Source organism: Ictalurus punctatus, chromosome 6, assembly GCF_001660625.3.
Source record: "Ictalurus punctatus breed USDA103 chromosome 6, Coco_2.0, whole genome shotgun sequence".
Classification (NCBI taxonomy): Eukaryota; Metazoa; Chordata; class Actinopteri; order Siluriformes; family Ictaluridae; genus Ictalurus; species Ictalurus punctatus.
The window spans coordinates 8310001-8336121 of NC_030421.2; the positions used below are offsets into that span (position 1 = coordinate 8310001).

General features: G+C 39.0%; 1 protein-coding gene across 7 annotated transcripts in view; it reads left to right on the top strand.

Annotated features, from left to right (window-relative positions):
* The first annotated feature begins 16043 nt into the window (after nucleotides 1-16043).
* itprid2 (ITPR interacting domain containing 2) overlaps nucleotides 16044-26121 on the top strand; it is a 70601-nt gene continuing 60523 nt past the window's right edge. For 3 of the 7 annotated variants that reach the window (XM_053680805.1, XM_053680812.1, XM_053680811.1), the window contains exon 1: nucleotides 16044-16214. The gene's annotated coding sequence lies outside the window, so the exon portion shown is untranslated. Of the gene's footprint in view, nucleotides 16215-20115; nucleotides 20291-23349; nucleotides 23567-24838; nucleotides 24931-26121 lie in introns of those variants that run through there. The other 4 variants (XM_053680808.1, XM_053680807.1, XM_053680809.1 and 1 more) reach the window with 4 other exon arrangements.

The following is a 26121-nucleotide window of genomic DNA, read 5'->3' on the forward strand; positions in this document are numbered from 1 at the left end:
AGCCTGGTGGCTTAGTAGTTACAAGGTTTGCACCTCGAGATTTGGGGGGTTCAAATCCCTCCTCTGCCCCATGTGCACAGAGTTTGCATGTTCTCCTTGCGCTTTGGCGGTTTCCTCCAGGTTCTTCGGTTTCTTTCCACAGTCCAAAGACGTATTGTAGGCTGATTGGCATTTCCAAATTGGCTGTAATGTGTCTGCAATTGTGCCCTGCAATGGGCTGGCACCCCGTCCAGGGTGTCCTCTGCCTTGTGCCACAAGTTCCCTTGGAACTGCTCCAGGCTCCCCCACCAACCTATGTAGGATAAGCGGTACAAAAAATGGATGGATGGATGGATTGTTTTAATTGTACCTGTCTGTCTAAAAGTTTCCTTTCTTTCCCTAAAGGAATGTTTTACAGTGTAATCAAGTATGCCATTTGTTTATTCTACATTGCAGGTGTCCTGGTAAAGGACATTAAAATATTTTATTTCCTTCATTATCTTTGCTTTCTGACAGCTGCTCTTAAATGGGATGATCATGAAAGCATTTGGCATGACATAACATTTTATTACTGTGTCCAAAACCCTGAACAGCTAATACTACTTTGCCTGAATGGCAAAATGAGAACGTCTAGTTCATTAGACTAGTCAAAATCATGGTTCTCTGTCTCTGGACAAAACAATATCTATATTAAAAAAAATTACAACCATGGCTATGGGGAATGATGGGAACCATGGTTAATGATTGGTACACACTACAAAATTGTAATTCTAACCAGTGTTGGAAAAGCAAGAAATATAATGGCAGATTTCATATATTATGCTGATGAGTCCTAACCAATGGTGCTGATGCTCAGAACCTGGACCCTACCAAAAATGTTCTGTGAAAAAAAGTTATAGAAACAAATATAGATTATGACAGTCAGATTGTCTTACTTTGGCGACTTCTGGTTAGCCACTGACAATGGGGTGGCCATCACTGGACTTTGATTATGTTGGAAGCAGGATAATATGGGCAGATATTGTGATAGTCGGGAGATGAGCTTCAGAATTAGAAGAACAAAGCCTTTGTCACATATCCACATACAGTACAGTGAAATTCTTTTCTACACATATTCCAGCTTGTTGGGGTCAGAGTGCAAAGTCAAGATTGAAGATTCAAGATTTTTATTTGTCACATACACAGTTATATACAGTATACAACTTGCATTGAAATGAAAACCTGGCCTACTCCTCTTCGGTCAGATGCGATCCATGATTCAGTGATCCAAATGATCTCAACAATGGCAGAATTGATGGTGCTGGAGCATGAACTGACAACCTTTTGAAAAGTAGCCCAGGGAGCCTTAACCACCAGCCACTACTGTCTATTATACACTTGGGCATTGAATACCTGCCACTCGACTAGCATTGCACCTGTTCCCCACATTTGCAAGAGCAAGTACTGCACAGGTGGCAGATTAGCGGTTCCTCTGCAGCGCTGCTGGGCTTGAGTGATGGAGTAAGGAGTTTGACAATCCGAAAGAGCCTCGGAGTAGATCCGCTGTTCTTCTGAATTGATGGGATCCAGTCCAGGTGGTTTGAGCAACTTACAAGGACTCCCCCTGGTCAGCTCCTCGTAGAACTGCATCGGACATATCCCACTGGATGGAGACCTCAGTGCAGATCCAGGACCTACTGGAGAGATTACATCTCACAGTTGGCTTGGGAATGTCTTCAGGACCTGTGGTAGCACACAAGCTTCCTCTTTTGGGACCCTGAGCAAACCCTGAACCCTCAATTGCTCAGTGTATCCTGATTTATTTGTAAGTCACTCGAATCTGTTGCTGGGGTTAGAGAAGTCTGGTCTGACCTTCTCAGCCTGTTGCAACCATGACACCCATTAGGAAAATAAATGAATAATCTTTTCATGTGGCCCAGGCATTAGGGGACCAGCTGCTAATACCACGACTGTCACCATTTTTAATGACATATCACTAATTCAAACAAACAAGGAATACTACTGATTACAGATTGGTGTTTGAGTCAGTGACTTCAATGAGTCACTAAGGTGTCTGAGCAATTAGTGATGTCACTGAATACACTCTATAGATGACTTCCCATGTACAATATGCTAATTAGTGTAAGGCAACATGGTAACATGAAATAATTAGCCCAAGAACCTGCAAACTAAGCTGTCTAGCTGCCTAGCAAACCTTAGTGATAATAATAGTTTGCTATGTTATAGCCTGTGTGATACTGTTAAGTACATTGCTGAGGATAATAATAAATCAGGATTTTCTATACTAAAATTCTATTCGTGTCTAGCTGAAATAAATACCGAGCTAGTATAATAATTAGAGTTAGCTAGCCAGCTCTTTATTTGGTATAACAGGAGGGCCTTGGTATGCTTTCAAATGACATATTCATTTATATAGATCCTGCCATTTACAGTGGTAGCAGGCTAGTTTTCGTAGTTTTTTTTTTTTTTTTCAGATATTATTTGTATCATTTAATAAAAATATACTTGTATAGATTGTTTTGAAGGGTTTAAAATGGCATGTTCGGGGGACTTTAAATTACACACAATAGTATACATGGCACATTACGACGTTTAAAAACGGAATGGTTTTGATGTAATGTTTTGAGAGAAGTGTTGACAGTCGGCGAGGTATTATTGTGCAGAGTCAGCCAGTATTGTGACTGAATGCGGTTTCCCAGGCAACGATGGAACAGCCTGAATGCTCGCGAGAGCGGAAGTGCAGAAAGGCAGATTGTTTCCTCGCGCTGCTGGTCAAAGGTTATTTGGCTGGTCATCATCTGCACGCGCTCATGTCGCCTTTCCGTTGCTATGTAAACAGAACGCGCGCGAGCGGACAGCGTGACTTCAGCACCACAGACTGTAACAGCGCCACGCCGCCCCCCCTTTCCATTTCTTACATTCTGATAAGTTTTCCCCCTAATTTGCCCAGACTCTTTCTTTCTTTTTCTTTCTTTCTTTCTTTCTTTCTTTCTTTCTTTCTTTCTTTCTTTCTTTCTTTCTTTCTTTCTGTCTTTATGACATTTGTTTTTGTCTGCTTTCTCTAACATTCTTTAATTCTTTAATCTTTTGTTTCTTCATTCGCCCCTCCCACATTCCTTCCTTCCTTCCTTCCTTCCTTCCTTCCTTCCTTCCTTCCTTCCTTCTTCTTATTACTCTCCAGGTTTATCTAACCTTTTTAATTCTTTCCTTTCTTTAATTCCAATGAGTCTCCCCCTAATTTGTCCCCTCACCTTCTTTCTTTCTTTGTCTGCTTTCTCTAACATTCTTTAATTCTTTAATCTTTTGAGTTTCCTCATTCGCCCCTCCCACATTCTTTCCTTCCTTCCTTCTTCTTTCTTTCTTTTCTGAGTTTTTTCCCCTAATTTGCCCCACCTTCTCTCTCTCTCTCTCTCTCTCTCTCTCTCTCTCTCTCTCTCTCTCTCTCTCTCTCTCTCTCTCTCTCTCTCTCTCTCTGTCGCTCTCTTTCCTTTTTTTGTATCACTAAATACAAGAAATACAAGTTTAGTTTTGCAGTTGGATTTTTAATGAGTGATCCAAAAAAACACATATATGATACACACACACTCACACACACACACACACACACACACACACACACACACACACACACACACACACAGAGAGAGAGAGAGAGAGAGAGAGAGAGAGAGAGAGAGAGAGAGAGAGAGAGAGAGAGAGAGAGATGTATACAAAATGTACTTATTTATTTATATACTTAATATTTCATATGCATGTCCTACATGACTTGATATCAGGGAGAAAATAACAGCAGGTGGTGTTTTTAATACAGATGTCTCAAATATAAATAAAAAAAATCCCAACTCCATGCAATGCAGCAAAAGTAAGGGAAATAGATAACATACAACATCATTACACTGTTTGATCCCATTCCAACGGGATTGCAATTAAAGATGGATGATGTGACTTTTAGAAAAACATTCATACAGACTGATGGAATGTTAAAGCCTCTTCTCCCCAAACAGAGACCACAGACCTCCAAACATATGCAAAAACATGCAGATTCTGTAGTAATTAGTAGCGCTGTTGATTAGCTCTTTGTCATCATAGGACCCAATTAATCATCTTTTAAAGTAACAGTTCAGCCAGAAATCATGATTTTGCACAGTTAACACAACTTCTAACACAAATGCTCACTATAATCACTACATTACTATATTCTGAAGGACTCTCCATAGAGGAGAACATGACTACAAATCCATACAAAGGTCATCTGACTGATCACGTTTATCCTATGATCAAATATTTCTATCCTGATGGCCGTGGTGTCTTGCAGGATTACGCTGCCCTCATTCACAATGCATGAACAGATGATGAGGATGAAAATGATGTGGCCTTATGGCCTTCACACTCACTCACCAGATCTCAACCCAACCCAATCACCATTTTTGGGAGATTCTGGAGTGACATATTAGACAGTGCTCTTCACTAAAATCTTTTGGAAGAACAGTGTTCATCGCTCTAATACAGAGTTCCAAAAACTTGTAGAATCTATGGAAAGCTATTCTGGTGGCTCGTAGTGTCCCAACACCTTGCTAAGACACTTTATATTGGTTGAGTTAACACACATTATTCATTATATCAAAGTGACCAGACTGACAGTGCCAGTATTTTAGTATAATTAGCTGATTTCATGTCCTTTCATCGAGTCACGTGCTTGTCTTTGTGTTTGAAGAAGGCTCCACCTTGTGGTCAGATTCACCTGTACATCTGTTAAATATAAAATATAATGTAAGTTAAAAGAAATAAATGAACCTTCAATTAACCTTCTGTCAATGGTTTAGGATATTTATTATATACTAAATAAAGTTTAAAAGACTTTATTAGATATTATATATAAAGTATAAAATATATAAATAAAAAATGTGCTTGAATCCTATCAAGGTTGTGCTCTTGCCTCATACCCAGTGTTCCCACCAAAATAAAGTGCTTTCCGATGATGAATGACTAAATTAATGAAGGAAAATCATATGTTCTGTATAGTTCCTATCAAACATTTATGCAGATATAACAATTAGCTGTACCAGTACACTAGACAGCCTACTACAGTGGTCTTCAACTCTTTTCCTTGAGATCTACCTTCCTGCAGGTTCCATCTCGAACCAAATCTAACACATCTATTTTAGTTGATCAAGAACTTCTTAAGGCATTAGATGGTCAAGTGGGCACCATTATAGTTGGAGCTAAAGTTTTCAAGAAGGTATATCTCCAGGAACAGGGTTGGTGACCACTGGCCTACTAGAACGGTGTAGGTAGTAAACTGGCATGTGTATAGTTGTGTGCAGGATGTTGAGATTCATTTGGATTTACATTTGCAAATATACAATATATCAAAATCTTGGTTCTTGCAATTATATTACATGGAAGTATGGGGGGGACTTCTAAATCATCCAGGATCATTCTGAAACTGATTCAGTTTTTAAAGGAACCTTCACTAATCTCATTATCTGTCAATAATTACAATATTGGTTCATGCAAATTTATTAACCAGCACTAGCAGTAAAAGCTCATTTTATCAAGTTTCTTGATATGATCATAGATATTGTAAAACGTGTGGTAAAATACTTTAAAGCATGCATTCTGTGGCCTACTGAAATCGTGTAATGTGGAGTTAATTGGAAATTCTGCATACTGAGATGTTTTTCTGCTCACCAAAGTTGTAAAGAGTGGTTATTTGAGTTACCTTAGCTTTCCTGTCAGCTGCAATCTGTCAGCTAACCTCTCTTATCAACAAGTGTTATTGCTTGCAAAACTTCCACTTAATAGATAGATAATGTTTTGTTATTCACACCATTCTGTGTACTGTACACTCTGGAGACTATTGTGCGTGAAAATACCAGAAGATCAGCAGTGTCTGAAATACTTAAACCAGCCCATTTGGCATAAACAACCATGCCATGGTCAGAGTCACTGAGATCACGTGTTCTCTGAAAATGATCACTGCTGAAGTGATGATTTTATGCACTCCCACATGATTGACTGATTGGATAACTGCACAAATGAACAGATGTACAGGTATACCTATTAAAGTGGCCGGTGACTGTATAAATATATGAATAAGTATATAATTGCCAATCTACTTATAACTGTAGCAATTGCATCATCCCTTAAGCTGGGACAAATGATCTAAATGATCTAAATGATCTAAATCAATAACTCGTCAAGCAGCACACGGCTAATTTCTATGTGTGTGAACAATGCATGTATCACTTCTGAACGCAGATTTGCAGTACGTATGCCCGTGAACCTCAGAGACACGTTGAGCTGTTCATAAATCAAACCCTACAGGCCAGGCTGAATTAATGAGTGCATAAGTACTGCACCTCGGACCATCTGCTTTACCACAAACTAACAATTGTAATTAAATTTCCCATGAGATACGGACCCAATTTAGACCTCATTTTGCCTGAGAAAAATCATTACATACAGTTTACACGTCAGTAGGTGACATTTGAAATACACCATTCTTTATACATGTTATGTATATATATACAGTATCTCACAAAATTGAGTACACCCCTCAGGTTTTTGTAAATATTTGATTTTATCTTTTCATGTGACAACACTGAAGAAATGATACTTTGCTACAATGTAAAGTAGTGAGTCTACAGCTTGTGTAACAGTGTAAATTTGCTGTCCCCTCAAAATAACTCAACACACAGCCATTAATGTCTAAACCGCTGGCAACAAAAGTGAGTACACCCCTAAGTGAAAATGTCCAACTTGGGCCCAAAGTGTCAATATTTTGTGGGGTCACCATTATTTTCCAGCACTGCTTTAACCCTCTTGGGCATGGAGTTCACCAGAGCTTCACAGGTTGCCACTGGAGTCCTCTTCCACTCCTCCATGACGACATCACGGAGCTGGTGTATGTTAGAGACCTTGTGCTCCTCCACCTTCCATTTGAGGATGTCCTACAGATGCTCAATAGGGTTTAGGTCTGGAGACATGCTTGGCCAGTCCATCACCTTCACCCTCAGCTTCTTTAGCAAGGCAGTGGTCATCTTGGAGGTGTGTTTGGGGTCGTTATCATGCTGGAATACTGCCCTGTGGCCCAGTCTCCGAAGGGAGGGGATCATGCTCTGCTTCCGTATGTCACAGTATATGTTAGCATTCATGGTTCCCTCAATGAACTGTAGTTCCCCAGTGCCGGCAGCACTCATGCAGCCCCAGACCATGACATTCCCACCACCATGCTTGACTGTAGGCAAGACACACTTGTCTTTGTACTCCTCGCCTGGTTGCCGCCACACACGCTTGACACGATCTGAACCAAATAAGTTTATCTTGGTCTCATCAGACCACAGGACATGGTTCCAGTAATTCATGTCCTTAGTCTGCTTGTCTTCAGCAAACTGTTTGTGGGCTTTCTTGTGCATCACCTGGGGCCAGCTGTGGCTCAGGTGGTAGAGTGGGTTGTCCACTAATCGAAGGGTTGGCGGTTCGATTCCCGGCCCACATGACTCCACATGCCGAAGTGTCCTTGAGCAAGATACTGAACCCCGAGTTGCTCCCAATGGCAAGTTAGCGCCTTGCATGGCAGCTCTGCTACCGTGTGTGTGTGTGTGTGTGTGGGTGAATGGGTGAATGAGACCCAGCGTAAAGCGCTTTGGATAAAAGCGCTATATAAGTGCAACATTTATCTTTAGAAGAGGCATACAGACCAATTTGATGTAGTGTGCGGTGTATGGTCTGAGCACTGACAGGCTGACGCCCCACCCCTTCAACCTCTGCAGCAATGCTGGCAGCACTCATACGTCTATTTCCCAAACACAACCTCTGGATATGACGCTGAGCACGTGCACTCAACTTCTTTGGTCGACCATGGCAAGGCCTGTTCTGAGTGGAACCTGTTCTGTTAAACCGCTGTATGGTCTTGGCCACCGTGCTGCAGCTCAGTGTCAGGGTCTTGGCAATCTTCTTATAGCCTAGGCCATCTTTATGTAGAGCAACAATTGTTTTTTTCAGATCCTCAGAGAGTTCTTTGCCATGAGGTGTCATGTTGAACTTTCAGTGACCAGTATGAGGGAGTGTGAGAGCGATGACACCAAATTTAACACACCTGCTCCCCATTCACACCTGAGACCTTGTAACACTAACAAGTCACATGACACCGGGGAGGGAAAATGACTAATTGGGCCCAATTTGGACATTTTCACTTAGGGGTGTACTCACTTTTGTGGCCAGCGGTTTAGACATTAATGGCTGTGTGTTGAGTTATTTTGAGGGGACAGCAAATTTACACTGTTATACAAACTGTACACTCACTACTTTACATTGTAGCAAAGTGTCATTTCTTCAGTGTTGTCACATGAAAAGATATAATCAAACGTTTACAAAAACGTGAGGGGTGTACTCACTGTTGTGAGATACTATATATATATATATATATATATATATATATATATATATATATATATATATATATTTGTTATATTAGCTGTAGCAGGATGCTAGGCTGCTGCGTTCTAGCTGCATCTTTAGGGATTAAAGTGCATGCTGTAACAGTGAAAGGTTTATCAGTTTATACATTATTAATAAGCTTTAGTCACTAAGTACATCGGAGAAAATGTGAACACTGATTTCAATACCACCAAACTGCTTTGTTTCCAAAGAGCAATGTTGGATGATGTGGATGTTATATAACTGTTTACACAACACAAAGGTGACCAAAAGAACAAAAAAAAAGTGCATTACAGAAGAAAAGTATTAAAATTAAACATACAGTTAATACTCAACTTAACAAAATATTACTACTGATCATCATAGGCCCTCTGATAGCATAAACACAGCTATAAACTATTTATATATGATGTAAATGAGCATAAATAACAATCTATATAAAACATCAATTTGAAGAAATTTAAGTCATTATGTAAACAAATAAAAGGATCACTTCATCAGTGGGCATGAGGTACTTTTCCATATGGCTATCTCTCTGTGTGCCCCAGAACCACCTCTGGTGTTTATTCAAAAAAAGCTCTATTTTGGTTTCATCTGACCATAGAACCCGATCCCATTTGAAGTTCCAGTAGTGTCTGGCAAACTGAAGACGCTTGAGTTTGTTTTTGGATGAGAGTAGAGGCTTTTTTCTTGAAACCCTTCCAAACATCTTGTGGCGATGTAGGTGACTTCAGATTGCAGTTTTGGAGACTTTCTGACCCCAAGACACATCTAACTTCTGCAATTCTCCAGCTGTGATCCTTGGAGATTTTTATCCACTCGAACCATCCTCTTCACAGTGTGTTGAGACGATATAGACACACGACAAATTCCAGGTTGATTCATAACATTTCCAGTTGACAGGAACTTCTTAATTATTGCCCTGATGGTGGAAATGGGCATTTTCAATGCTTGTGCTATTTTCATATAGCCACTTACCATTTTGTGAACAATCTTTCGCTGCACATCACAGCTATATTCCTTGGTCTTACCCATTTTTATGATTGACTAAGGGAATTTGGACTATGTGTTACCTCATATTTATACCCCTGTGAAACAGGAAGTCATGGTTGAACAATCTCCTGTTCCTAGTCACGCAGGTGTGCAAAAAATGTAAAATGTCAATGTGAATATACGTAAAATATATTTTTCTCAAATGAATTCACAAGGGTGCGAATAATTGTTGCACACATATATTTAACAAAGTTTATATATATATATATATATATATATATATATATATATATATATATATATATATAAAACCTGTGTTGTATTTGTAATTGTTTGATATCCATGAAAGCAGAGTATTGTTGTGACTTTTTTTTTTTTTTAAATATCAAAAGGTTAAAACAATAAAAACAATTTTCCACAGCCTCCTTTGATCATATTTACTAAGGGTGCCTATTTTAGTGGAGGGCACTGTAGCTAGCTGGTGGAATATAGCAATGAAGCTATGACAGCTTTTATGAGTAGGTGGAGTAAAGAAAGTTATCGTGAAATTGATCATGGTGGTAATGACAATGGTGATTTAACCAAAGTAGAAAAGATGACAAGTTGACAAAGGCGTACTGAAATGCAGGGCCACTTCCGTCGTTTCCCTGCGGTTGTTGGATTCGCTAAAGGGAAACTTTCCTGGAGCTGAAACAGAATTTCTCCTGTGCCAAACAGGAGGCTTGATTCCACAAAAGTGGCTTTGTTTCTGCAGGCGATACGGTCTACCCATGAGGCAGCAAAGATCTCCTACAGCCTGTGATGAAAAAAGCTCCTCTGTTTGCCAGAATGTCTGCCAGTGAAGACACTAAACTGCTGAAGTAGCAGCCAGGAAGAAAAAAAAAAACATTAGCTGCTGCTCAAGAGCCATCAGTCACACGGGTGTAAGAACAAGTTCTAGTGCCAACTAAAAGTGAATAATTGTCCTTCACATCAAGTGGTGCCACTAAGAATCTTGTGGATTTTTGTTGTTGTTGTTGTTTTTTTTTTAAAGTTTCAACTCTACTTACTGGTCTTGCTTCATGCACTTTCAACAGCACATCTCCTCTACAGAGCTGCTTGTGAAGCTCTTCCTGAAGTCTCTTCACTGATTTCCTGTTACTGCAAGCACCCAGGCATCAAAGGGTTCTGCACCACATTATCTACACTCCCTGCTTACTCTATACACCTGCGCCTCAACTCAGAGCGGTAACCTTTACTAAATTTGAAGCGAAATCTCTGTGCTTCAGTGTCCTGAAATGAGCTTCTCACTCCAGCGCGGACAGCCCTCCATTTGGCCTCCATTCCTTCATCAGGACAGTAAAGACAGACAATATCTCTCCAAACAATGTCAAGGGTAACATTTCACACGAACATGCACTGATTACACTGTGTGTTATATGTTTGCTTTGTAAGTTTATATTATTATTGTTTGTGCACTTGGATTGAACTTGTTGATTGCGTCTAGGATTTCTGAAATGAATCGTATTATTGTTAAAAATGGCATGATACCACTTTTTCTTTTCCGATACTGATGCTGCAACTTTGAGTATCGCTCAATACTAACTCCCATCTGATATTGTTTCTTTAAAAATGATTAAGCAATATAACACAATATGATGCACTAATTCTAATAAAATATACAATGTGAATATCATATCAATGGAAACAAAAGAAAAAAAAAACAGTCTTTTTAAACGTAAATATTTCCAGTTCCAAAAATAAATTACTTTTTAAATGGTGGTTAGCATGATTGTCTCTCACCTCCTGGGTTGAGGGTTCGAATCCTGATTCTACTCTGTGTGTGCAGAGTTTGCATGTTTTCCCCGTGCTTCGGGCGTTTCCTCCGGGTACTCCGGTTTCCTCCCAATGTCTAAATACATGCTCTGTAGACTGACAGGCATTTCCAAATTGTCCGTAGTGTGTGAATGAGTGTGTGGTTGTGCCCTGTGATGGATTGGCACCTCGTCCATGGTGTACGCCGCCGCCTTATGCCCAGAGTTCCCTGGGATAAGCTCCAGGCTCCCCCACAACCCTGTGTAGGAGAAGCCATATGGAACATGGATGGATGGAAATCCAATTCTAATCTTTGCCATTTGTTACATGATCTCATATCTGATATGTTTTCTCCAATATCTGATCCATATTTTGCTTTTTGCTCTGGAGATGTGCAATTGCTGAATGACAATGTAAATGTAATTTAAAATGAACAGACAAACAAACAAACAAACAAACCAAATAAATAAATAAATAAATAAATAAATAAATAAATAAATAAATAAATAAATAAATAAAGAGATGACATGGTAGTCCAGCAGGTAGCATCACTGCCTCACAGCGCCAGGGTCCCTGGTTCTAGTCTGAGCTCAGTTTCCTGTCTGTTAGGTGTTTCACAAGTTCTCCCTGTGACAATGTGGATTTTTTCCAGGTTCTCCAGTTTCCTCCCACCATCCAAAAGCATGCGGTTCAGTTGATTGGAAATGCTAAATCGACTCTAGGTATGAACGAGAGAGTGAATACGTGTTTACATGGCGTCCCATCCATCCAGGGTCAATTGTCAGTCCTCACACCCAGTGTTCCTGGGATAGACTCCGTATCCACCATGACCCTGACCAGGATAAAGCAGTGAAGATGAACGAATAAATGAAGGAATGGTTTGTTAATTAGGTAGTTACTTACCATCGATGGGTGTTATGAAGTATGACCTTTGGTGACTTCATGATCTCAACCATAATCTAAGGAACCATACAAGTTCTCCGTACATAATGATAGAATATAAAACATTTTTCCACAGTATATACTATAAATGATTAAAAAGAAAGCCTTTATTGTCATGTACAGCATGGATGTATAGTATAGTGAAATTTTGCTCTTTGCATATCCTAGTTCTGTTAGGAACCTGGGGTCAGAGCGCAGTGCTGGAGCTTGAACTCATGGACTCATGAACTTCTGATCAACTGCCTCAAGTCGTTATACAGTATAAAATAACATTATGATGTCTGAAAAAATCGGTCACACCTGACATGCCACCATGCATTCTGCAGGTTATTGGTTTGTTTATTTATTTATATAGTAAGGAAACACAAAGGAGAAAGAAACAGTTGTGTGTTTAAGTTTTGAACGTTGAAACGCTTCGTCTGCAAATCGGCCAAGTTTGGATTGCTAATAGTTGTTGATAGAGTACAGAAGTCAAGGAAGTTGGCCACCAGGGGGCGACACTTCATTTCACAACATATCACGACCTGCTTTAGTACACCTGTAGTGTGTATATTTTAGTGTATGCCGTATTATTTTTTCTGGATGTTTTAAATAAAACAATTTACTGTATCATTCATTAGGTTTACATTCCATCTCATTTGGTCTTAGAGACAGGACCAATCTTGATTTATTGTTTAGCAGCAAACAACAAATACATATAAGCCTACAGTTAACACCTGCCGACAAGTACAAGCGCAGTTGTTTTTGCATCACCTTGCTGCCATTCAGTGTGTATGATAAACATGTGCTATAAAATAAATCTTCTCGGTTGATATTTAAATCTATTACTTCTAAATAAATGTATCATTTCTCAGTAAGTGTCAGTAATGTCAAGGCAACATTATTCAAATCCAATATATAACTCGTGATATGATAAGGTCAAGCTAAAACAACATTATATACAGTTGCCTCTGAAAATATTGGAACGGCAAGGCCAGTTCTTTTGTTTTTGCTTTACACTGAAGCCATTTGAGATCAAAAGACGAATATGAGGGGCTTATGGTGGCTTAGTGGTGAGCACGTTCGCCTCACACGTCCGGGGTTCTATTCCCATCGTGGCCCTGTGTGTGGAGTTTGCATGTTCTCCCCGTGCTGCAGGGGGGTTCCTCCAGGTACTCCGGTGTCCTCCCCGAGTCCAAAAACATGCATGGTAGGCTGATTGGTGTGTCCAAAGTGTCCGTAGTGTATGAATGGGTGTGTGAGTGTGTATGTGAGTGCAGTGGATTGGCACCCTGTCCAGGGTGTAATCCGCCTTGTGCCCGATGCTCGCTGGGATAGGCTCCAGGTTCCCCGTGACCCCGAAGGAAGGATAAGTGGTACAGAAGATGGATGGATGGATGGATGGATGGAGATGAATATGAGACGACCGATCCGAATTTCATCTTTAATTTCCAGCTATTTACATCTAGATGTGTTAAACAACTCACAACATGGCACCTTTGGTGGCAGACCTCCCAATTTTTAGCTGTGCAAAAGTATTGACAGTCTTAAAGTAAATAACATTTAATATTTGGTTCCGTATCCCTTTGCTTGCAATAACTGCATCAAGCCTGTGACTCAGTGACATCATCAAATTGTTGGTTTCTTCATTTGTAATGCTTTTCCAGGCTTTTACCGCAGCCTCTTTCAGCTGTTGTCTGTTTCCGGGGGTTTCTCCCTTCAGTCTTCTCTACAGGAAGTGAAATGAAGCTCATCTGGGTTACTGTCTGGTGATTGACTTAGGCAGTCTAAAACCTTCCACTTTTCCCTCCTGATAAAGTCCATTGTTGAGGTGTGTTTTGGATGTTTGTCTTGCTGCATGATGAAGTTCCTCCCAATTTATTCGGGTGCATTTCTTTGTAAATTTGCAGACGAAATGTTCCTGTAATCTTCTGTTCCATCGTCAATAAAGATTAGTGAGAATGTTCCAGAAGCAGCCATCCAAATGCAAGCCATGACACTTCCTCCACCATGTTTCACAGATGAGCTTCTATGTTTTGGATTATGAGCAGATCGTTTCTTTCTCCACACTTTGGCCTTTCCATCACTTTGGTAGAGGCTCATCTTGGTTCCAGAACTTTTGTGGGTCATCTCTGTATTTCTTTGTGAATTCCAATCTGACTTTCCGATTCTTACTGCTGATGAGGAGTGGTTTGCATCTTGTGGTATGTCGTCTATATTTCTACTCTTGAGGTCTTCTTTGAAAGGTAGATCTTCACCCATGCCCTGTGGAGGTTGTTGATGATGTCATTGACTGGAGTTTTTGGATTTTTCTGTCATCAGCTGCTTGTCATTTTCCTTGGCAGACCTGTTCCCTATCTGGTTGTTACTACACCAGTGGTTTCTTTCTTTTTCAAAACATTCCAAATTGTTGTATTGGCTATACCTAATGTTTGTGCAATGGCTCTGATCGACTTTTCCTTTTTCTTAGCTTCAAAGTGGCTTGCTTTTCTCCTATAGACAGCTCTCTGGTCATTGTGTTGGTTGATCCTTTTTAACAACAAATGCAATGTTCAAAGGTGAAACCCAGGGATCAAACCAAGAGTAGACATTCAAAGCTATTAATTGTTTAAACAAGCAGTCTAACAGGTCACAACTGGGTGACAACACCGGTCAGTCACATGTTCCAATATTTTCGATTACTTGAAAAATAGGTGGGTTCGAACAAAAGGTGCCATGTTCTAAAATGTAGATGTAAATATCAGGAAATCAGTGTGTCGCAAGAACAAAAGACTTGGCCTTGTTGTTCCAGTAGTTTTGGAGGAGACTGTATAAACCAGATTATGTATATTGCATATTTGTTTCAGCCCTGCTCCCTTGGCAGTGTAACCAGTGATTTGTGAGTTTAATGTTAATTTGGTTTCATAACTGTAACATGGACACCATATAGGAGTAAATAATGATAATATGAGGTTTTTTCTCATATATGAATTTTACAAATCTGATTTGAAATTCATAAAATTACATCCAGTCAAGTCAACTTTATTTACATAGCACATTTGAAACAACTTTGACTAAAGGGCTGTACAGAAAACTCTTAAACCTCTAAGGATATTAAGGCACGGCTTGAAAATAAGCTACAGATAGAGATGTAATTAAACGTAAGTATAAATTAGAAGAGGTCACGAAAACATCCTGTTTGCCATGTCATATGTCATATTGTTGGGCGCACGGTGGCTTAGTAGTTAGCACGTTCGGCTCACACCTTCAGGGTCGGGGGTTCGATTCCCACTGTGGCCCTGTGTGTGCGGAGTTTTCATGTTCTCCCCGTGCTGCAGGGGTTTCCTCCGGGTACTCCCCAGTCCATAGACATGCATGGTAGGCTGATTGGTATATCCAAAGTGTCCGTAGTGTAGGAATGGGTGTGTGACTGTGTGTGTGATTGGGTCCAGGGTGTACTCCGCCTTGTGCCCCATGCCTCCTGGGATAGGCTCCAGGTTCCCCATGACGCTGATGGATAAGCGGTATAGAAGATGGATAGATGTCATATTGTTCATATTGTGTTGTGCAGAGTAAAAACAAACTTTCATGTTATTTCTGTTATTGTAATTTGTCCTGGTAAAGTGTGTGAACATCTAAGAATTATTACGAATAATGTATAAAGAAGTAAAAAAGAGACTTTTACTTATGGGTGTAGTTCAATTTTACTCCCATGTTATTCCCAGGGTGATGTTATTGCTGTGCAGTTCTCACTTCCCCCAGCAGGCTGCACACTACGAGCACTTTTCCACCTGACCCGCCCTTACTATGTGTAGCTCCATCCCTTTTTGCACCCTATTGGACACCAAGTACACTAAATAGGGTGTAGGGCGCCGTTATATCAGACCTTATGTAGTGCACTTTTCTATGCACTAGGTCGCAGTTTGGCTCTCTGACTGTTTGAGTGTGTGTTTTTTTCCGGAAGAGGAACTCTTATAGTAGTTTTGACGAAGTTTTGGGAATTTTTTTTTTTTGCTCTTTTCCTGCGGATTCCACGGTTCAGCTTGGAATGTGTGTGTGTGTGATCTGCGAATCTGCTGCAAACACCGACGTCTCATTGAACCATGGTGAGACTACTACTCTTTACACTTTGTGTTTGTGTGAAATGTTTAATATATAAACGCATTCACTCTGCAGGAGAAAATCCTGAAATATTTCACAATGTATCAGTAAATATATCAGAGTGTATTGGATCATGCCTGTCAGTCCAATGCCGCTCAGTACTGCAGTCATGCCTGTTTATCCAACACAAATATTTCACATTTACATATTTATATTGTATTTTATTTATATTCTACTCTGTACGGCCGCATGTGTTGGGCATGTGCTACTACTTGTTAATTTCTTACCCTGTATGTTATGCAATGTGTTTGTGTGTGTGTGTGTGTGTGTGTGTTTCTTTCTTTTTTGGGGGGGGGGGACGTCTGGCACAAAATTTAAAAATGAACGCACAAACGAACAAGGAAATAAATCAAAAGTTTGGGTTTTTGCAAAAACGTCTGCCACAAATTTTGAAAATAATTAAATAAACAAACAAATAAATACATACATTTTATTAGTTAGGTTTGTTTTTGCCAAAACGTGTGCCACAAAATTACCAGAACCCCCCCCGAACCCCCCCCCCCCCCCCCCCCCCCCCAAACATACAAAACCCACAAGAAGTAATAATAATAATAATAAAGTGAGTTTGGTTTTGGATATATTTCTGCTACAAAATCTGAATATAAATAAATACATTTTCTTAGTTAGGTTTTTTTTGCCACAAAATTGCAATACTAATATGCTAAAAACAAATAAATGAAAAGCTTGTTTGCTTTTGAACAAACTTCTTCCAAATTTTTTTTAAAATAACTAAAATATATTTTCGTTTTTTTTTTTTCTTTTAACAAACTTGTGCCACAAACTTGTGTCCTAAAATAAATGAATGAGTGACTGTATGAATAAATATTTGGTTTTGGCTGAACTTCTGCTTCAAAATAAATAAACGTTTGTTTGTTTGTTTGTTTGTTTTAAATTTGGCCAAACTTGTGCCACAAAATGAAAAGAAAAGAACGGTAATTCTAATTGTAAACGCCTGTTTACTAGTTTGTTTGTTTTGGACAAACGTGCTGCAAAATTTGGAAAACAAACAAAAAAACCCCTCTAATATTTGTTTTTACTTAATTGTTTTGTAAACTTTATCTGCATGTTTACATTCTCCTTTGTGTCATCTCTTTTATCATGGTCTCTGTGTTAAGATATTCCCCGTGAAGTCGGTTCCTCTGATCAGATAAATGTCGTCGCTTGTGTAATATGTAATATTGCCAAGCTGTTTGATTTAATGCTCATATATCCAGTAGATCCAGTTCACTAGAGAGGCCTTGATGCTTCAGTCAGGCTGTGTGTACAGTTCCATTGCCAAGTCATATAAATCAGTGGTGTAGCAGTATTTTACAGGTGATGTAGGAGGAACAATACAGCCTATAAAGAAATGTACACGGGTCTCCTCTTCGTCACAGGTGGTCAATCACCAGGACTTGATTCACTGTATGTTATAGGCCTACGAGTTATTCCATAGCTTTGTTGAAAGCTCGATTCTGATTGGTCAGGAAACATTGATTAATTTTCTATTACGGTAGTTCCTATTGCAAGGTTTATATTAAAGCGGCGTTGTTGCTATAGTAACAACGTACACAGGCAGTTTTATGGCGGATGCTCCCCTTAAAAAACGGATTGGGAAAAGTGTGTAGTTGTTTATATGTGGATGTTTTCTGTGAGGAGAAGTTTAATTAGCATTTATGGAAGACGTCTACAGTTTCAGCATCAAACTAAGCTTTCTCACGTGGGAAAGTCTTCAGGGATGATGGCTTTGCGCTGTGCTGTTTCTCAGTAATATGGCAAGGTGTGTTTTTTATTATTATTAACATCATTAAAGAGAGGCTGGTGAGGGAGTGACTGTTTACAGCTGCAATAACATAAGTTATAACAGGAACTAATCTGTTTCATGGACGTTCCACAACTTTATTAAACATAATAAAACATGTGAAGTGTCGTTCTTTAATAAATACAAAAATTCCACCTGGTTCTACCTGGAGTTTCTGATCTAGTGCTATAAGGTCTGACTGGGTTTATGGCATCTGATTCACAAAATAGCTCTGTGTTTCAGATCTAGAGCTCATACCCAGTGTGCTTTAGGTAAATTTCAGATAAGGCAGTGGGCATAAGATGAAAGGGAAAAACACTGAGAATGCAAACGAGTAGGAGTGGCTTGTTGCATTTTCAGGAAAAAACATGTAGTGGCAGCTCTTTGGAAAGGGAGTGGTTCAGTGTCTGATTATTCTGTTGGTTTGAGAAAATGTTTATAAACTTTCAGCTGTTTGCAATGAACAAATCAAACAAAAGCAATTAAAATAGTTCAACACAACGAATTCAACTTATAATGATTTCTCCAGTTTTAAAATTATTCAACTCCCTGAATGGAATCCCTCACAACAGCACAAATATACAAAACTGGTGTTGTCTCAAGCACACCTGATGTGACTAATCAAGGGCTTCATTAGTTGCACCAGGTGTGATTGAGCTGGAACACATAAAATACTTGAACTGGCTGGGGCAGAAAATTTATGAAATATTAATCAATGGCTGTAAGCAGATTTCTAAGAAGGCAGGTTGTGACTGCAAAACACCTGCAGCAAGGATTGGAGGCAACATGCACTGAGGTTTCAGTGAGCACAGTAAGGTGTGTACTAAACGCAGAAGGTTTCCATGCCAGAACTCCAAAACGTACACCACTACTGACCCAAAAGCACAAGAAAACTCTGCTCAGAATCATATAAATAAACCACAGAAGATTTGGGATTCTGTCCTGTGGGGCAATGTAACAAAACTGGAACTTTTCAGCACGATGCAGCAGCGGTATATCTGGAGGAAGAAGAATGAAGAAAGAACACTCTGTCCACAGTCAATTTTCACAATAAACCTGATTTGCAATGGGGGTTGAATAATTTTGATTGCATTGCAACTGTATGTATTTGGATAGATTTGGTTTTGAATATATTTCCTGAATGCTATATGCATGACATGTCAATAGGCTGCGTAAAGAATTGTTTGTTCCTCAAACTACCGCCAAACGTCATTTATTGATGTAAAACCGTTTTGGATCTGGACTTCAGTAGCGGTTTAGGGACTTTGAATTTTACTTGGTTTTGAACATGAGATGACTCTGCGATATGATGATATAATATCTATATCATGATACATTTTTAATGACATTTTTATTATTTTTTTTAATTCATCTATTTTGTGAAAATCTTGTACATAAATGTTAATATTTACAGATTTAGTTTTAAATTATTGTTTAAAATAATTTTAATATAACATTTTTGCAGACATTAAATTAAGGCATTAATAAAAAATGTGTGTGTGTGTGGAGAGAGAGCAGCATTGGTGTTTTCCTGGAAGTTTCTTCAGAAATCCTATCGTCGTGTATCTCGTTTATAGTCAAAATTCCTTTAGGAATTATATCTGTCAGGAGTTAGATCATCCAAGGGCGTGTTTATGTGAGGGACATGTAAATAACCATGCCTGACTTATAGGCTTGTGTGGAAAACAATGCAATCATGAAGTAGTTGTTTGCGTTTGTCCTTGTGCTTACAGTACAGCAGTATTTGCTGGTGTACTCCTGTTTAAACGATCACCCTAAAATGAAATAAAATCCGTAACAATCAGCATGGATTAAAATACGACTATTTTATTTGGTTTCTTTTTTTGTTTTATTGTGGCAGGATCAGCGACTTGCTTCCACATGCTGTGCTTTCTGTCTTCTCCATATTTTCCACTGTTGACATTGGAAAAGCTGGACGGTGTGCAAACTATGTTATGAGCTTCTTCAAATACCTGTCCAGGTGTGTGTGTGTGTGTGTGTGTGTGTGTGTGTGTGTGTGTGTGTGGATGGCATTGTGCGCATGTTACTTGCTGAGCTAACATGGGTGGATCTGACACCGTGTCACATGGGTTTCTACATTCTTCTCTCGATTGTGAAAGCGTGTTTGGCTACGAGTCAGTACTCTTTCCCAAGTGAAAGCAGCTGAAAGAGGAGACGTGCCAATGTGGATCAAAACCTCTCGTATGAACCTGAAAAGAAAGGAGATTGCCTTTTCTGTCAGTAAGTAACGTTAGTAGGGTTTTGTGGGATCATTCGTTACATTTTGTCAGGTGTTTGGGACATGATCGTGGCGTCGAAACTCTCCTCTCTGTATTAATCGGGTATGCTTGTATAAATCACGGTTGTGTGACTGCTAGCAGATCTCGTGGATGCGCTGCTAAGTAGAGGTGGAAGTATGTTTCACGTCTTTTCTTGTTTCTGTTCTGTAGTATGTGTGAAAAAGTTGCTTAGACTCAATCTTGTACCGGTGATGTCATTTCCTTTTAAAACCCTCCTAAAACCTACAGCTTTAATACATTTGTATGCTTTTACACGAGCATTGCGGATATTGTCGAGACTAATCATGTTGCCCTACTACATTTTTACTCACAGTAGTTTAGTAGCTGTTGAAATCTGTGTTTTTCTTCCTGCTTTTTGTTAAACAAATATATCTATTTTAAATATGTTTAAATGTTGATTCACGAATATTGTTTTCCATTATGTGGCTCTAATGTATTTTTGGCACTTTGTTAGTCAACCAATGTTTCTCAGCAAAGCTACACATACTTCTACATATACTACGTGTTTTTGTCTGGTTTATTATTTTGTGATATCGGCCTTTGTGATACTGGAAAAAGGTATCAAGATGCTTAGACAGTTTGATGATATCATGATCACTGAGGCATTTATTTATTTGTATGAATTAAGGAATTAGTTAGCAGAGATGGCACAAGATGATGCCACTTTTTCTTTTCTGAGAACACGATCAATACTAAAACCTTGAGTATCAGCGAATGTGTTGATGCCCATGGAATATTTTTTTTTTCCTTTAAAATCAAGCACTTATAAATAATATATACCGAAAAATGAGCTTTTTTAAAAATTATTATTCCATTGAACCCTGTAATTCACATACCAAAATATAATCAAGCATAAATATGGTTTAATAACTTAATACTCTCTTTTAAATAAACATTTCCTGTTCCAAAAAAGTTTTTTTGGAAATATTTTCTTTGTTACAGGTTCAGATTGAATTTGTTCTTTATTTATTTATTTATTTTTTTCCTTTTTCTTCTTCTCCTCCGATATCCAATCCATCTCCTTGGTATCGGCTCGGTGCCATCTGTACTAGTTAGTTAACGGTGTGCTAACATGCTATAGAACAGACAGCCAAACCAATAGATATATTAAACCAATTTTTCATGTCGATATGAACAAAAATCAACTCTTCTCCATGGAAAATAATACACAAACTAGTTAAAACATTCATGAAATACAATTATAGCGTAATGGATTATCCTCCTATCAGCTGCAGTCACTATATAGTTTAATACGTGTGTAACCCCGTTAGTTGTTATTTACAACATCTTTCTGGTTGGTCTTCATATCTCTTACCCAGGATCCTCTCACTAAATACGATTCACGACTGACAAACGAGTCGTTTGTAGCGTTTGTACCTTTTTGTATCAATTGGTGATCATTGACTAGCTGTCTATTAATCTATTAAATGCTGCTATGATTTACTGCTTAGCTGCCGTCACTGTAAGACACAAAAAATAAATAGTCATATCAGTGTCTCAAGTTTCATGTGGATTGAAGTGTCTCTCAGTGTGCCATTGCTACCTTAGGCTAAGCATTTTACTCATTCCAGGGACCGCAATGTCTGCTTTAGTACTGAATCACGTGAGGGTGCGTTTATATGTGGTGCACCTGAATGCGACACTGGTAGGTTGTTTTTCTCCACTGTGTGGTTCTTGATGTTTAGGCCAGGGGGCTCAGCCGGTAGAGCATCAGTCTTTTATTCTGAAGGTTCATAGTTCAAGTCCCTGTTCGTGCATTGTATACCCACTTCGTGTTCGCTGGGTTTGCCTTTATAGGGACAGTGGTGGTTTGGGGTTAGTGATCAGAAGCTTGTTGAAGGGGGTTCAAGCTGCCACCTTGAGCAAGGCCCTTAAACCTCTCTGATCCAGGGGCACCGTATCATGGTTGTCCCTACACTCTGGCCCCAACTAGCTGGAATATGCGGAAAAAAATTATTTCACTCTGTATATGTAAAGTATACATGAAAATAAAGGTGTCTTCTAATGAATTTTCTGCAGCCCCAAGCCTTTTTTATTCCAGATTTAAGGTATAATAAGGTACTATTGTAACATTTGAACACCGGTTCTCTTCAATATTTAACCTTTGCACAAATTCTTAGCATCTATTTTTTTCACCGAGTCCGAGTGACTTGAAGCTGTTGAGGAACTGCTGTAGGTAGATGGACAGAGTAATTGGACCATTTTTATTGCTGAACTCTTTAACATCGCATGTGCACTCTTCATTTGAATGTGGCTTGTTTGAATGTGGCCCCCAATAACGTTTTAAAATGGAAGCACACAAAACGTCACAGTTACCATGATAGTCGTAATATTCATTTGTAAAATAAAGAAAAAAAACAAAAGAGGAAATTGGCTATCGGTTTCTATCATGACCTTGTCTGTAAATCAGGTGACCTCACAACCAGCCTGAGAGCGTCTCCGTTCGGTTTGGTTGAACCGTTTTGTTGTTTTCTTGTTTTTTCTCACTGAGCCGTGAGATGCAAACAGAGCAAAAAAATAAAATAAATAAATACTCAGCTATAATGCTGCAGAAATATGATGTGCTCTAGACTGACAAGCAAGAATATATAAATAAATAAATGCTGGATGTGATGCATACGTATGGTGGAATACATTTATTTATTTATTTATTTATTTATTTATTTATTTAAATAGTAATTTTGAAACTAGTTACTAATATCGTTATTTATGTATTGTTCTCCATGCTTGGGAGATTTCTGTGATTTTATTTTTATTTATTTATTTTTTTTTTCCCCTACTTGCTCTTGCCAAATAGTTGTCCAACTTTATTTAACCGTAGTTATGACCAATCAATGAAAGATTTATTGAGTACGTTTTTAGCCCATACACGTCCCTAAGCCAACTTTAAATTTTTTTTTTTTAATGTTTTTGTTCATTTAATTATGCGAAATGTTAACCCAGTCCAAACCAATTATCAAACAAACCAAAACTATAAATTTCTCTCCGATTCTGACCCAGAAAATGTGTCCTCGGTGCTATTAGCAAGAGCTTGCAGCTGGTAAGCGTGTTGTTACAGCAAGACAGGAAGTCTGTGTTCACAACAGTATTAGACAGCCCTGAAGGTCAAGGATCACGGAGCAGAGGACTTCTGATGCATCATAGTCAGCAGACTTGGAGGTGGAAGTGACCTTTGATCCGTCTCAATGGGAAAAGAGACACCGCGCAGTCATGTAGAGTGAGTAAACTCTGGTGCAGCTTGTCCTGCCCAGTTCATTTCTCCTGCCTAGTTCATTTCTCCTATGAGAAATGAAATCTTCATGTGTATTATGTGTATGTGTACACTGGAGCTCTTGTCCACAGGAAGTGTAGTGTCTTGAGCAATAGCGGCTCACCCTGGCTGCTTTTCATGTCTTGAGCAAGAGCGGCTCACCCTGGCTGCTCTTTGAGGAAGTGGACAGTGTGATTTAAAAAAAAAAAATAATAATAATAATATTTATTTTTTTAGCTAATTAAACCCCAAGATGGATGCAGATGTAAGTGATGATCTGAAGCAGAACTGCTTTTGTGGGTTTAGAAGGAAGTGACATCATCAGTACATTCTGAAGGCACTGCTTTAAACGCCTATTCTGTGCATACCTTGGTGCGACAGAACAAAAGACATGGGGGGGGTGGGTGGGAATAAACCGTATATGTGTGGTGTTGCAGGTGACACTTTAGAAGCAGTAATGAGAAATATTACAGAAATGTATTCGTAATGAACATGAAAGGTTTTTGACATGTATGCTCTAAAGCTGAGCTGACTTGACTCTGTTAGGATCGCTAGCTTGGGACGGCTTAACAGGAAATACAACACTGCTGTTATTGGAAAACAATCAACGGCATGGTGGTGTGTTGCAGCCTGACGCAAAGCAGAGTAACTCTTGCTTCCTAGAAGTGGATTATTTTCCAATAAAAGCATATCTGGTAGTGTTTTATTTATATTATGTCACCTCAGTTTGCCAGCATTTAGCGTATAATTTCGAATTTGCATATTAACGAATGACGCGGTATACGTTTTATCTGTGCAAGGATCCATTTCCTGGTGTAGAATGTCCATGAAAGTTTGTTCTTGCTCTTGCTTACATTATAACGGCTGTAAACCATCATTTCCTTAACAGCCTCTTTATGTATGTATGTATGTATGTATGTATGTATGTATGTATTAATCTCTCTAGAAATTACCAAAAAAAAGAAGAAAGCACACAGCTCTCCGTCTTGAAGACTTCCTCTCTTAAACATTAAAGAAACAGCTCCACTTCAAAATGCTGAAACTGACTGAAGTCTTCGTTCAGAAACGTTAAACAAACGTTTCATTTCAGAAAACTTCACCACGGGAACGTTTTATACGTTCTTCTTTATTTAAGGACACTGAATGAGTTGTTACTATAGAAACGCTTACACATTAGACCAAGCAAATCAAGATAAACCTGTTTGTTTATTTATTTTTTTATTTATTTTTGTTATACAGCCGGAACTGCTCTCCGGAAACTAATCAACACCTTTCGACCAATCGGAAGCGAGAATAAACGTAAACCGATGTAAATATCCACGCAGTAACAGGTATGCTTTATTCTAAAAATATGATGTACAGCGTGAAGCCAGTCATTGTGTTGGGTTTGATTCCCTTATTCGTCTTTTGTGAATTGGTCTTGCGACACTTGGCTCGTTTGCATCATGCATGGTGTAGGTGGAAAGTAAGAATCTTAATCTTCACCACACCTTATTCGACCTGATTGATTGTGGCGTGTGCAGATATTATAAGCGTGATGCAATATATGTATATGAAATATGAGTTATAACATTAATCAGAATTTCTGTTCAAAAGTCCACAATCATCTGTTCAGGTATTTGCATCAGGTGGAAAAAAAAAATCATACAAAATGCCTCTATAAAAGTCCAAACGAATCTCTGTGGCCTGTTTTAAAGAGCGTTAAATGTTTTTTCTTATTTCTTCAGGTTTTAATCTCGTTTCATCTCTGGATATAATGAGTCTTTATCAATGCAGATCCTTTACTGCCCCCCCGAGACCGGTATTGAACTACGATACGAGGCCAAAACGATCCATGAGATCTTGTCATAGTCTAAATATTGTTTGTGGATCTGAATCTGATAATTCTGCTGTTGTTTTTGTGCTGGAGCTCTCAGTTGCATGCGCTTTATAATCGTATCTTCTGCTGATGTGGTGTTCCTGGGATTTCAGCCAGCTCACCTTTGAGGCTTGTATTGTTGATATTCATCACAAGGGTGTACGTGTGTGTTCTTGCTCTATGAAGTACTCGTCGATCAAAGAAGAGTTCTGCTTATCTGCATGACGTGGCGTCTGGGCAGTGTTTCAGGCTTTAGTTACTCAAGCTATGAAATCGCATGCAAACGTTTGTGTTTGTGTGCGTGCATACACCAGCGTTAGTTCTGTGGTTGTGTTCACATCCTGATTGTTCTATATGTTTTTTTCCCCATTGCTCACTCTGGAGCCCTGGGCAATGTTGACCTCGTTGGGCTAATGATTAAACAGTGTTAAGCATATAGCAAAACAGGACATGGTGTAGCGCTCACACACACACACTCTGTCTCTGTTTCACGCACACTGCCTCCAGGGCTGATTTTGTCTTGTTTGTCTTCCTTTATCTGTGTGAAAGGGCCATACTTGTACGAAAATAAAACCCGATGCTGTTTTCCTGCATTTTTCTAAAACATATAGAGCTGCAAATGCTGCTTAAGCGACTCTCTTCTCTACCTTTACCCGTATTAACT